Source organism: Salvelinus sp. IW2-2015, unplaced genomic scaffold (genome assembly GCF_002910315.2).
Source record: "Salvelinus sp. IW2-2015 unplaced genomic scaffold, ASM291031v2 Un_scaffold83, whole genome shotgun sequence".
Classification (NCBI taxonomy): domain Eukaryota; kingdom Metazoa; phylum Chordata; class Actinopteri; order Salmoniformes; family Salmonidae; genus Salvelinus; species Salvelinus sp. IW2-2015.
In genome coordinates, this window is record NW_019942514.1 from 3,554,873 (window position 1) to 3,570,416 (window position 15,544).

At 40.9% G+C, this 15,544-nt stretch overlaps 1 pseudogene; it reads right to left on the minus strand.

Annotated features, from left to right (window-relative positions):
• Positions 1 to 130: 130 nt before the first annotated feature.
• Positions 131 to 7,869, minus strand: LOC112068067 (xaa-Arg dipeptidase-like; annotated as a pseudogene).
• Positions 7,870 to 15,544: the final 7,675 nt, after the last annotated feature.

Sequence of the window (15,544 nt, forward strand, 5' to 3'; positions counted from 1 at the left end):
GTATTAGAATTGCTTCATTGATAACAATGATTACCATTCTTCGAAAATCATGAGCAACTTGGCACTGATTGCAGAGCAGCCTCTGACTAGAGGTAGTTTGAATCAATACTTCCTGTTAATCACGAGGTCATCAATGTTTTTTCCATGAATGTGTGGAGCCAGTAGTGTCCTTYTCTTTCGGTCCTTGCTCCTGCTTCAGTTTGGCCTCAGAGAATTCCACCCTCATCTTGTGAAACAGCTCAGGGCAGCACAGTACATCCACAGCTGTCATGGCCAGGGCCTTGGCCGTCCGGAGCGTGTAAAACTGGGCCTTTTCTGCACCTGGACCATTCAATGGAATAGGCATGTGAATCAGTGGAGGCTGCTGAGGGGAGGATGGCTCATAAGCCGTCCTCCCCTCAACAGCCTACACTGATGTGAATAATGTCATAACGGTCAGAAAATCAGTCTGTACCAGGGTCCATTTTGTATCCATTTTCTGTATTCAGTTTATTTTATAGAGCTTAAAATAGGCTGAAATCAAGTTGAGCAGTACCCATCTCTTTTTATTACTGGATCCTACCTGCAGCTGCGGTATACTCCTCAGTATGGTTCAGTGCATCGGTGCCAATGTAAAAGAAAAGGTGTATCCCAGGGACGACAAATGACACGTTGCCAAAGTCAGTGGAACCTGCCAAGACTATGAAGACAAGTGCTCATCTCCAGTAATATTAKTCTCTCTACAATTATTATTATTTAATTTTTTCTACCTGAGAAATTGTTCTGCACTTCCACAAACTCAATCCTCAAGGCTCTACCATTCTCTTCGTAGAGCTGTGCAAGGGTGGTGTTGGGAAGGATGTTGGAATATGTGTGGTTTGGATAAGTTCTCCCCACCTATGGGAAATAAACTTACACAACTTACCCACCAACATATTTTCCCTCAACCTTGATGGTAAACAAGGGACAACGGAAAAAAATGCTATTTTGAGCATGCTMACTTGACAACCAGTTGCCATGGCAGCTGACCTGAAGCAGGCCTCTACCTTGGCTTTGAGGTCAGACAGGTCCGTGACCAGTGGAGTGCTCCACTGTAGTACTCCAGCCCGGTGTAGGCTGGGATGATGTTAGGCTTCACTCCACCATGTTTGATGATGCCTGTGGAAGAAGACAAAGAAGAAGCCAATTGAACCTTTATGTCTGATAAGAAAGAGGTGTACACAGAGACTGTGGATCAGCCAGGTATGGTGGTTTGTTCAACAGCTGTTACAGTATGAAGCCATCAATGGTGTACACAAAGACTTGATACTTAACTGCACAGGCGCAACAGGTGAATACCAAAATATCACTTTAAAGCACATCAAATCAAAACATTACTTTCAATGGTTATGCCCACACATGCAGGCCGGGGCGCAACTTTGGTTTTAGAAACGWGGGGGGGACGTAGTWTAWATATATATACAGTTGAAGTCGGAAGTTTACATACACCTTAGCCAAATACATTTAAACTCAGRTTTTCACAATTCCTGACATTTAATCTTAGTTAAAATTCCCTGTCTTAGGTCAGTTAGGATCACCACTTTACTTTAAGAATGTGAAATGTCAGAATAATAGTAGAGATAATGATTTATTTCAGCTTTTATTTCTTTCATCACATTCCCAGTGGGTCAGAAGTTTACATACACTCAATTAGTATTAGGTAGCATTGCATTTAAATTGTTTAACTTGGGTCAAACGTTTCAGGTAGCCTTCCACAAGCTTCCCACAATAAGTTGTGTGAATTTTGGCCCATTCCTCCTGACAGAGCTGGTGTAACTGAGTAAGATTTGTAGGCCCTCACACACGCTTTTTCCAGTTCTGCCCACAAATTTTCTATAGGATTGAGGTCAGGGCTTTGTGATGGCCACTCCAATACCTTCACTTTGTTGTCCTTAAGCCATTTTGCCACAACTTTGGAAGTATGCTTGGGGTCATTTTCTATTTGTAGACCCATTTGCGACCAAGCGTTAACTTCCTGACTGATGTCTTGAGATGTTGCTTCAATATATCCACATAATTTTATTTCCTCATGATGCCATCTATTTTGTGAAGTGCACCAGTCCTCCTGCAGAAAAGCACCCCCACAACATGATGCTGCCACCCCGTGCTTCACGTTGGGATGGTGTTCTTTGGCTTGCAAGTCTCTCCCTTTTTCCTCCAAACATAACGATGGTCATTATGGCCAAACAGTTCTATTTTTTTTTCATCAGACCAGAGACATTTCTCCACAAAGTACAATCTTTGTCCCCATGTGCAGTTGCAAACCGTAGTCTGGCTTTTTTATGGCGGTTTTGGAGCAGTGGCTTCTTCCTGGCTGAGCGGCCTTTCAGGTAATGTCGATATAGGACTCGTTTTACTGTGGATATAGATACTTTTGTACCTGTTTCCTCCAGCATCTTCACAAGGTCCTTTGCTGTTGTTCTGTGATTGATTTGCACTTTTCGCACCTAAGTACGTTCATCTCTAGGAGACAGAACGCGTCTCCTTCCTGAGCGATATGACGGCTGCGTGGTCCCATGGTGTTTATACTTGCGTACTATTGTTTGTACAGATGAACGTGGTACCTTCAGGCATTTGGAAATTGCTCCCAAGGATGAACCAGACTTGTGGAGGTCTACAAATTTTTTCTGAGGTCCTGGCTGATTTCTTTTGATTTTCCCATTATGTCAAGCAAGAGGCCACTTAGTTTTGAAGGTAGGCCTTGAAATACATCCACAGGTACACCTCCAATTGACTCAAATTATGTTAATTAGTCTATCAGAAACTTCTAAAGCCATGACATCATTTTCTGAAATTTTCCAAGCTGTTAAAGGCACAGTCAACTTAGTGTATGTAAACTTCTGACCCACTGGAATTGTGATACAGTGAATTATAAGTGAAATAATCTGTCTGTAAACAATTGTTGGAAAAATTACTGCACAAAGTAGATGTCCTAACCGACTTGCCAAAACTATAGTTTGTTAACAAGAAATTTGTGGAGTGGTCAAAAAACGAGTTTTAATGACTCCAACCTGAGTGTATGTAAACTTCTGACTTCAACTGTATACCTCCCGTCCCCAGTGAAAGTTGCGCCCCTGCATGCAGGTACATGACAGTAGGAGCCTCTCTCATTCATTATTTACCATGGAGTCTCCAGTCTGGCTTTAGCTGCTGCCTCAGAACTGACTGTACGCCAGCACTGCTGCATTGACCCCCTCCCAGGGGTAAGCTGCAGCATGAGAATCCTTCCCATGGTACTTCACTGTCACACTGAGAATAGATTAACAAAGATTGAACCAAAATGGAAGCATATAACGTTCAGTTAAAATGTTGTAAACTGGAATTGGATACAGACGGCAGAAACAGAATCTCACTCTGTAATGGATACACAGGGTAGGAAGGCAACATCCTGCTGAGCGGGGTGAGCCATGAAGACAACATCCATGTCTTCAAATGCCCCAGCCAGGATGAGGTCAACCTTCCCTCCTCCATCCTCTTCTGCTGSGGTCCCAAGAACTGTCACCTATGGCAATGACACATGGCTGTGTTAACTGAGGCAATTTAATCAATCAGTAGGTCAATCGATCATTTATTCAAATGTCAGAAGGTGACATTTTATCCATGCACAATCATTTAGTAAGTGGACAACTGGACACACCTTTAATGCCACAATATATGCACTCGCTGCTGGAAAAATGTACCTTTACACGGAGAGGAGTCAGACAGTCTGTTGGTTCTCTTACTAATCCTCAGCCCTAGTGCAGCAGTCACACCGACTTCTGCTATAAGGTTGTGTCCACATACATGGCCAATACCTGGCAATGCGTCGTACTCGCATAGGAATCCCACATTCAAAGCTCTGTCCCCGTCTTTGCCACCTAATGGGCCCCATGTCGCCCTAACTGCGGTAGGCAGTATGTGACTTTAAACTTCCCATAAGTTATCATCAGAGAGAAAACGAACGAGCCTGTCGTGTGACTGTTTCTCCCTATATCAAGGCCCTGGACARCACCATATGTCTTGGCTTAGAATGAACAGCTTGTCTTGAATTGTGTCTATGCAGGATCKAATATTGTGTTTCAACTGCATTCTATTTTCACGTGATTGAAAGCCTAGTGCCGTAATCTGTTTAGCAGTCCAGCAAACTAGTAATAGTCTTGCGCAGTAAAAGTTGTTTATGTTTTTAATTTTTCTGTGGCATACTGATTTTGAGATAATAACTAGGGCAGAGGTGTCTCACCGCCATCTACTGTCTGGAGTAAGAATGTGCACTTATTCAATGTGAGGTATCTGAGGAAGGCTGTAATTATTATGGGGCTATAATTTAAACCATTCTGAAATTAACTAGATTTTTTTTTTTAAGTAGGCCTGAAAAGCATTTGTCTTAATCTATAGATGGTCATAAGCAAGGCTGAGACTATTTTGAATGGTGTCATTTTTGCAATCTCACATATGTAGGCTTAACGAGAAGCGAATCGAGTGAAGTCCATCAGCATTCTGCATTTCAATTAATATGAAACTAATAAATAGAATCAGAGGTTCTTTTTCACTATTACTACACTAGAGGGACCCAAAGTAATATTTTTGTGCCGATGCAAGCAACATGCTCCATGGTTGTTATTACTGTATTATATATCAATGCCTACAGCACTTAAAATCCTATTATTTGACAGAATGAGGGTTTTGCAGGAATTATTTCAGAATCCAATTTGTGAAAAAGACAATAGACTGTATTGAATACAACATTTGTCTCTCACCTTGAATTAATAATGAAATCCAAACTGACAATAGCGTGAAATAAAAGCATAGAAGGAATAAATTATTCCCCCCTCCTTTTTTGAATGTCAAAATACTTTTTTCATGGTCACTCGAATAATAAAACACTCATGCAGGAAACAACGAAGTACCTTGGGATGGGGCTACACAACTGCGAGCAAGGTCTGACCCAGCGGAACGAGCTCAATTAGTGCCAAATTAATAAAGACAAGGCCATATGGCTGTCACGCTACGACAGAGGACTCAAGTGTGTGTGCGTTTGTGTGTGTGTGTGTGTTAGAGAGAGCAATTGTGTGCATGCGCTGTGTGTATGTGTGTGCGCACTCTTCGTGCGCGTGTGTGTATAGAGGGGCTGCCGTGTAGGAGTTGGGGGGTTAATTGGGGTCTTTGTCAGCCACAGGAGGAGATGTTGTTGGACAGTCCAGAGCATGCTGTCACCAGTACCCCTCTCTGACAGGGCCTGTCACTCAGTTTACTTTACACACCACTGGTGTCACTCTCTATTGTCTGTCAATTAACTGACATGAGGGAAATAACCCTTTTGCTTTCCTATTTTCTTAACCACTGATTTAGTTTGTGGACAGCTGTTTAATTCCACCTGATTACCTAGTAGTGCTTCATACCCTTTAATATCTACCCTGAGAGGATCAAGACTGTCCATGCCAAACAATTTCCGTCAGCTTTCTCTCCGTTTCTCAGTGGTGGATAAAACATTCTAATATAATATCTATGTTATTGCACTACTAAAACAGACGGTACGATATTAGCTCAATAGTGTAGAATACATTTCAACTCGTGTCTTAATATGAAATAAAGGTGCCAGGAATGCCAATCTGAATGATGGGCCAAATAAAATCCTTGCCAAATCCATAAAGTTCTCTCTTGCAGCAACATAGAGACATTTCCTATGTTCAATATTTCAAGTAACCCTTGACGTGATGACTTGATCAGTGCAATCCGTCAGTGAATTGGCATCAATCCAAAGTAGAGTGATATGATATGCACATACAGGCATCACAACAACAGGAATTCCTTAGGGAATAGTGTGTTGCTGGGCAGAATAAATGTGCTCCTCATTTCAATGAAATTAGTGATTGGATAACAAAGACCTGTGTTTACTGCATCGTGTGTGTTGTGTGCTACCTTTGTTGTGTGTGTGTGTGTGTGTGTGTGTGTGTGTGTGTGTGTGTGGCGTGCGTGTGTGCGTGCGTGCGTGCGTGCGGTGGGCGTGCGTGCGTGCGTGGGCGTGCGTGCGTGCGTGCGTGCGTGCGTGTGTGTGTGTGTGTGTGTGTGTGTGTGTGTGTGTGTGTGTGTGTGTGTGTGTGTGTGTGTGTGTGTGTGTGTGTGTGTGTGTGGTGTGTGTGTGTGTGTGTGTGGTGTGTGTGTGTGTGTGTGTGTCATTGACTCTCATCACAATCAGTGATGTCCTCAGAGACACACTCAGACAGTACTGATCAGACGGTTTTAAAACATGAGGTTTCAGTCGACTGAGGTGAACTGTCATTCTGTCATTATTTCTGGAAAGATGGGATCTCAATACCACTATCGAAAAAAAAGCACACCCCAGCATGCACTGCTCCTCAGGCCAAGAGCTCTGATAATTGGAGGAGAGGCCGCATGGCCTCTTGAGAGTGTCTGTTTGCATGCTGCTTGACAGCCCTTCTTGTCATTTATGTCACACTGCACACACAATCACAGCACTCCTGCTGTGGTAAACACCTTCGAAAAAAATGTTTTTCTTCCTGTAGGTCTAGGAGGAGGTTGGGTGGGATTCTCTCAGTAATGGTCCTGGTTTTGTGAAGACCGAATGACAAAAACTGTTACAAAATATTGTCCAGGTACTTTTTTGTCTATCAGGTAAAACATAATACAGTATATAAATGCTTGCTAAAACACAAATATTCCCTCCAAAAGCTCCTCCCCAGCATTGTAATACAAAACAATGTTGTAATGCATTTCTCTCCTTAGATAAATTATGCATGGGGGTCCTATTCTTCTGCCTACTTCAGTTCTGTTACTCAGTGTATTGTGATTCTCAAGATTCACACAGAGAGCCCATACAACTGCCCAGCTACTCCCCAATATTCCACTGGAGGAGCGTATAGTTCCTTTGTGAAACCACAGAAACGGTTGCTGCCAGTCTCAATAATGTCACCCTTTGTTCCGAGTCTCGCTGAACAGGAAAGAGTGAGCTGTTCCTCCTACTGCAGAATAGCCTATCAGCAGGGTGGGTGGAGAGGTCTAGAGAATCAAAGGTTAGCACAGTCTCATGGTTTTTCTGTCCACAAAAGGTTAACCGCATGCTGTGCTTAAGTCTGTTGAGAGGCTAAAATGGCATTGTAGTGTACCGTCATAGTCTCAGTGCAGTGCAGAGACAACTACATCCTGGTCATGAGGAGAAAAATAATCATTAGACATTTCTCAAACAGACGCATCCAATGCTACAAAAGTACCAACAATGAGATTGGAACTAAGGTTGGAACTGGTCTGTGTGTCTGTCTGTATCAAACCTATAGTCCCCAATACTAAGCGACAAAGTGTAAACTAATACATACAGACAACAACAATCCAGCAGGCAAACAAATCTTTAATTAAGTCAGTGTCGGTGGAGCGTTCACAGATTTTACATTTTGGTAGAGGACCTACAATACCTCCTCTGTGAGAGCTTATTACGACTAGAATGTCTTCTACTGGCTTGAAAGTTCAAACACTGAACCCTGCATGTGTATTCACAAAGACATGAGAGCTACGGAAGCTACAATCGCAGTGCATTCCCCAATGGAAAGATCTTTGTTGGATATTTCCCACTTGGTAAGGTGAGGACAAAGATATTTAGATCTATTAATATTTTGAAGATGAGCTTTTTGGTTTGGGTCTGTGATTCATTTGTCTCTTTCTCTCGTATCTGTGCATCCTTCCATTGCTATTTTCATCATAATGATGCCACATATCTTTATTATTYATTTAGTTCACCAGTTTACATGTTCTTTGCCATGACCTTTGAATTACAGCAGTTGACTTATCACTAAGGAAGATAGTTCATTTTACCTCACAGATAGATTCATCATCACAGGATTCTTCCTCTGGTGCATTCATTGTTGAGATGATGGGTTATAGGTCTTTGAAAAGCGGTATAAATAAAACATGGTCTGGTGACGAGGGACTTGAGCACAGGTGGCTGGTGGCACCTTAATTGGGGAGGATGGGTTCATAGTAATGGCTGGAACGGAGCTAATGGATTAGTATCAAACACATCAAAAACATGGTTTCCATGTGTTTGATACCGTTTCTGTCACGACTTCCGCCGAAGTCGGTCCCTCTCCTTGTTCGGGCGGTGTTCGGCGGTCGACGTCACCGATCTTCTAGCCATCACTGATCCATTTTTCATTTTCCATTGGTTTTGTCTTGTCTTCCTTCACACCTGGTTCCAATCCCATTAATTACATGTTGTGTATTTAACCCTCTGTTTCCCAACATGTCCTTGTCGGAGATTGTTTGTTTGTATGTTTGTGTATTATGTATTGGTGCGCGARGGGTTCTTGTACCCACTTTTATTTATCTTGTAATTTTGATTATGGAGTTTTGTTAAGTCTATTAAACGACTCCATTTATACCAAGTTCGATTCTCCTGCGCCTGACTTCCCTGCCACCTACACACACGCTATTACAGTTCCACTCACTCCATTCCAGCCATTATTAAGAGCCGTCCTCCCCTCACCAGCCTCCTGTGGACTGGAGTGCACTGTCGGGTATAAAAACACARCGATATCACAAATGTTGCGTTGTCTCACTCTGAATACTAAGAAGGCTGATGTATTCCTCATCACAGTGGTTCAATTCAAAAAGGTGAAACTGTAGCTCAAAAGTCAAGCTGTTGCTATGAAATGGATCTACTGTGATTTAGCGTAGTAGGCATGAGGTGGGCGGGGGGAAAGAAGGGTGAGGATCAGATAGGAGTGTCATTGTCCTCAGGTGAACTCTCTCTCTCTGGAACACCTGCAGTCACAAATGGTAATATCCACTACCTCAGTGTGGACTGGTCACAGCCACTTGGAGGATACGAGTAGATGTGAGTCATAAACAGGGTCTCTCAGAGGTAACATTAGGTTTTGTTTTTGTCCAAGTTATATGTCGAAAATGTTTTCTTAGAAGGTTTAAAGAAACAAATAAAATATTCAAATTTCTTTCTTTCATTTTTGGTTGGATCTCTAACTTCACAGTTACAAACGTGCATACATGCACGCACTTACGCATTCACGCACGCACTCACTCACGCCAACACATCAGCCAGAGAGCTAGAGTAATTGGTAACTCTCCTATGGGAACTCTGGGGCATCTTCCTTGTCCTTGGTGTTCATGAGCTAATGTGATTGGCCACGGCTTCCTTGGATTCACACTCCTTGAATAATGCACATACTTAATATTCGCTCTTTAAAGAAAGGGTTTTATCATGACCTGTTGTCCATAGAAAATAGAAGAGGGTGTTTAAATCAAGACCTGACACATTTTGAACATGTATTGTTGTTACACACTAGAGACCATGTCCACATGGTTACTTGTTAGTGTATGATTTGATTTATTGCAAGTGTTTACTGATGCATTTACTTTGTGCATTCCCTGGCTGTTAGTGTGATAAATGCTGTTAAGTAATGTTTCTATAGTAMGAAAAAGTATGAGTATCCTAAAAATATTTACTTTAATTCAATTACTATGTATACTACTGAAATATCCAGCAGAACTAATTCAATTTAATGAATGTCATGTGCTTGATCATTTAAATGTTAACCTCTAGTAATGACGCAATTCTTTTTCTGAATGAAGAATAATGTTGTCTCTACATTGTTTTGAATGTCATGTGCTTGATCATTTAAATGTTAACCTCTAGTAATGACGCAATTCTTTTTCTGAATGAAGAATAATGTTGTCTCTACATTGTTTTGTCTTCTGCTCATGGACACAGTCATACAAGAATGATACCATAATATCATGAATATGAAATTAAAACGAGCTACTCATTATTAATAGCTACTGAACCAGAGTCATGATTAAATTACTTGATGGATTTGACTGTATTGATCAGCCAAACATCAGTATTCACATCACAAAATGCACATACATTTTGGATGATTTCATGCACAATGCATCATACCCATTAGGTCACATTTGGCCCTTCAACAGTATAATATTTACATAATAAGTAGGGTGTGATTACATTTCATATTCAACCCTTTTTTTATTAGTAGCTATGTTTCCATCCAATTGGCAACAGATTTTCATGCAAATATGTTCAAATCCACATAAAAACAATATGCGCATTTTCAAACCAGAGATGTGTTTCCATCAAATTGATTTGTTGCAGATACTGTYAAAGGCTGTGCATGTTGACATAATACACATACAAATGAAATGGGTTTCCATTGCATTTTCAACTCATCCGATGGTTTTCTCACAAAAAAAAACATGTTGTGTGATATAGCAAGTGTGCCCACTCTGGTATTGACACATGCGCTCTAGACAACAGTTTGCKGATAGAGTGCAGGTAGGCCAGCCTACATGATGAGATTTTTATGGACAAATGTATTGGTTTCCACTACTTACCACAGCCACAAAGTACAAATTGGCCAATCGTAAAAATGTATTGGGGGGAAAAAATCGTTTTTTGGTCTTAATTTAAGGTTAGGGTTAGGCATAAGGTTAGAAATTAAGTAAAGGCTAGGGTTAAGGTTAGGGTTAGGTTTAAAATCACATTTTAAGAAGAGAAGTTGCAGAAATAGATAGGGGTTTATGACTTTGTGGTTGTGGTAACTAGTGGCGACCAGATTATTGTAATTTATAAACTGGGTGGTTCCAGCCCTGAATGCTGATTGGCTGACAGCCGTAGTATATCAGARCTTATACCATGGGTATGACAAAACATGTATTTTTACTGCTCTAATTACATTGGTAACCAGTATAAATAAWGCACCTCMGGGGGTTGTGGTATATGGCCAATATYCGATGGCTAATGGCTGTGTACAGGCAAGCCGTGATGCGTGCATAAGAACAGCCCTTAGCAATGGTATATTGGCCATATACCACAACCCCTCTGCCTTATTGCTTAACTGTCAAACGGCAGGCAGGCATCGATGGTCATGTCACCAGAATAAGACACTCAATATTTATTGGAAAGTAGCATAATTTCATCACCTTGCACTTTCACCACCCTGTGAAGTTCATCATAATTTATTTCATCTGTAGACTAATAAATTGCATGCTTTCCAGCAGTGTTGCCATGTTCACGGTTTTCCTGCAAAATTGGGCTACTTTGAAAACGATGTCGCGGGTGAAAATTGRGGGTTTTTGTTGCGGGTTGCAAAATAAATGTACACATACATGTTTTCAATCTTTGCACCCACACTGCTTGCGCGCGTAACCAGGCGCTAAAATAGAACTTGGTTCTATTTATGACGTGTGATGCGCCTCAAGTCCCGCCTCTCCCATCTCCTCATTGTTTTTTAGGAGCATATACCCACATGGGTGATTGAAAGATAAACTGAGATCCACACTCCAGTCCAGTCGGAGGGGTAATGCACCTTAAAGTTGGTTGCCAACCACCATATAAAGTCCGAAGAAGAAGAAGCCTGAAGGAGGAGAGATTACTAGAKACAAACTCGGTTTACCGTTTTATCTGTGGATTAATTGTTGGAGTAGAGAACCTTGTGCATTTCAGGTAAAATAACAACCCTGTGTTTATATRCCAGGACAAATTAGCTAGCAACAGCAAGCTAGCTAGCTAAATTTCCATAAATGTTTGCTTATCGACCTGTCCCCAAATTAATATAATTGGTTCAGAGTTCGTTTTGATATTTCAACCTGAGTGTCCTGATCGTGTCTGGTGTGGGGTGACAAAATCAACATGCGCGCGATGGTGCACGCGTGCGGTCTGGTCAGCATGTTAGTTGCACACTGCCGCCTTTAAAAAATATATTTAACTGTGACCTGCTGCTGACTGAGGCAGGCTGTTGCTGAGTGAGTGGTGGGGAGGGCCGGAGGGGTGTGTGTGTGTTGAGAGAGCAGCACAGCTATTGGCTGAGTCGTGTGAGCGAGAGGAGATTAGGCTACAGGTAAAACAAATTCTAAAAAATAAACACTGTCTGTTGTTGACAAGCATATTCAGTTCATATACATATGTTTTATATTTAATTCAGTGATTCAAATGATGACCCCATCCTCAGTAGCCTATTCCAGTAGGCTATTGGGAAACACTTCTTACCTCTTAATAGCCTCGCTATTCATGTTGAATAAATTAGTCTGATAATTTGAACTAAGCAAGTTGCTAAATCGTTCAGTTTACATCTTGCCTACATCTTGTCTAGGCTACTGTATACCATCGGAAATGAGATCTAGGCCTATCAGGGGCAATAGAATACTTGCCTTAATCCAAGCAAACCATGGCAAATTTTAATTACATTCATAAACCAAGATTTGAGTCTGCAGCCTATGACTATTAAAATGGGTCTTTTGTAGTCTTAATATTTGGCACATAATAACAGCACAATAGCCAATAGCCTAACATTAGTTTTTATGTTGATTCAAGTTTTTCTTGCTCAGAGATTTCGAAATCCACTAAAACTCTCCTGTCGGGTTTATCTATAGTTATGCACATGCGCAAAGGGGATTTATTTACTATGATAAACCTGGTTCGAGCCCTGAATGCTGATTGGCTGAAAGCCGTGGTATATCAGACCATATACCACGGGTATGACAAGACATTACTTTTTACTGTTGTAATTACGTTGGTAACCAGTTTATAATAGCAATAAGGCACCCCCGGGGTMTGGGCTAGTTTTCAGGCCTTTTGGGCGYGTTTTGAGTGGTCATTAGACTATCAATTTTGCTTGACCTGGCAACCCTGCTTTTGAGACATTTTAGTGGGAGGGCCACACAACATGTCATCGCATAACTCCCAAGTTTATTTCGATGCGATGGTTATTATATCAATATTGTGCATTAATGCATTTCCAGCAACATTTGTCACATAATTAATTTTATCGACACAAAAATATCTTGTCTAGCGTATTTTATTTAGTCGACATTTGTAAAGTTTGCAGACAAATGTTATTTTTACATTAGGCCTGTCATGACATTTTTTACAGTAATACAAGTGTTCTCACAGGATTGTTCATTAAGTATTAGTGGAGGAGAAATTGGGAAAATCTAAATATCTGCCATGGTTGCTTAACAAAGACTCATTTTTTCCATATAGAGATCCAATCAGCTCAGATTTACTATTATAAAATGTATACTAATCACAAAATCTGAAAATAATTTCACAGGAAATTATAACGAGTATCTTCACTTTCTGCAATCAGTGATTACAAAAAAAAAGCTAAATGATGGCTTCACTCCATGCTGTGACTAAAGGGATGCAAAATGCGGACTTCACCCCTACTATAATCAACAGTACTATTTCCAATCAGAAACATGTTAGTAGATGAGATGTTTGCCAAAGAAAATGCCATCCATGATAGTACAGACACAAATTGATCAGAAGAACCTACAATTTCCCCTTCTATAATGGTTCTGTTCAACATGACCAGATAATATTGGTTCCTAATACACTATTTCGGAGCATGACATCGTTGATGGAATGGCATCATCCCAAATTAAATGTCAATACTGAATCGAAACAGTATATCACTCTGCAGAGTCTGCACCCATACTCAGAGATGTTTGTTAGCTTTAGAACATCTTGTATCCGTATTCTAATCATGGGAAGATTGTGTTTCTATTAAACAATATCCTTAAAGCATCAAATAATTAAAATGAAACAGTCTCCTTTGATGAACTGAGAGTGATTTATCTTCTTTGAAAGAATAGAGGGGACAGTGGATGGAAAACAATGACAGATCAGATGAACAGCAGAAGACAAATCACTGTAATATCCTATGATTATAGATAGAGATCCCGATGTCTACCTCCTGTGACATTACACTGACTTTGTCCCAGCCAGTRGGAACCAAGTCTTGTCTATCAGTGACATATTTAAAGCTCATACATCAATGACATAATCAATGTTCCCATTCTGAAACCACTGCTTCCTCAAACAGAATGAAGGGAGGCTSATAACGACCATGTGCTCCAGAGGCCACATTTAAATAATATATTGGGACATCAATTTRACATTTGGGCTTGATGAAAAGTATAATATGCTGATCTTCCTGTGCGAACAGGTGTCCTTGTTTGACAGTGCCATTAATCAATCAAAACCTAACAATGAACTCCCTTGACCTTGGACATGGACACAAGTTGGAGTGAGAGAGATTCAATGTAGTTAAAAGGTAAACCATTTAGATGTATGGGCTGCATAGAAGACAATGGGAGATGGTTCAGTTTAGTCTCCTGACAAGACATGTGGCATTGGCCTTCACTGGAGAAGCTCTGCCCTCATCTTGACATTTACCATGGTACTGTATTACACCAAGGGATGTATGAAAATACTACCTCAGCCAATGACTGCTATAGCTCTGTACTGTATACTGTATGCCTCTTGGGAAGGTTTACATATGTGACATAATGAGTATCAGAGTGTCTGGTACAGTACGGTCAAAGAGTRTTGGTGAAGTTGCTATGGTGATTTGCCCTCCAATGCGGGTAAAATTGTATTATTCCTCCTCATAATCTCCCTAAATGTAATTTCAAATGGGGATTGATAATTGCATTTGTCTAGATGTTATTTGATTGGGGACATAGATAGTAGTCAGAGCCAATTGCCAGAGGGATAGAAACAGTAAGAATGTGTGAATTACTACAGCACTGGGACAGCTATACAGACACATTGGATAATATGATGATGGTAATCATCACAAAAAGGTTAAGACTATTTGAAGATTGGAACTTCTTTTGACCTTTTTTTGTCTTCTTTTYACCAGGCTCAATACAGCAAGAAAGGTCAACACATTCACCCTCATCACTCTCATGAAAATATGTTACATGCAGTGAGCTGATCAGAGGTGCTGGGCTGGGGGGGGGGGGGGGGGGGGGGGTTCTACTATAGCCTAAATATTATGGAATGGTTTTAACTATTTCATTTAGAATTGTGTGTTTTTTCCCTGGTTTACATTCACCCTATTGCAGGTTTTATTAAAGTGCCTTCAGAAAATATTCACACCCCTTGACTGTTTCTACATTTTYTTGCGTTAAAGCCTGAACTAAASATTYATTAAWTTGAGATGTTGTGTCACTGGCCTACACATACCCCATAATGTGAAAGTGGAATTATGGAATTATGTTTAGACATCTTTACAAATTAATTAAAAGTGKAAAGCTGAAATGTCATGAGCCAACAAGTATTCAASCCCTTTGTTATGGCAAGCATAAAACAGTRCAGGAGTAAAAATGTGCTTAACAAGTCACATAAGTTGCAGTGACTCACTCTGTGTGCAATAATAGCGTTTTAAAATGTTTATAAAAATATATATAGATATTTTTACCCCTTTTTCGCCCCAATTTTGTGGTATCCAATTGGTAGTTACAGTCTTGTCTCATCGCTGCAACTCCCGTACGGACTCMGGAAAGGTGAAGGTTGAGAGCCGTGTGTCCTCCAAAACACAACCCAACCAGGCCGCACTGCTTCTTGACACAAAGCCCACTTAACTCGGAAGCCAGCCGCACCGATGTGTCGGAGGAAACAGTGCACCTGGCGACCATGTCAGCGTGCACTGCGCCCGGCCCTCCACAGGAGTCGCTAGTGCACGATGGGACAAGGACATCCCTGCCACTCGAGAGGCCC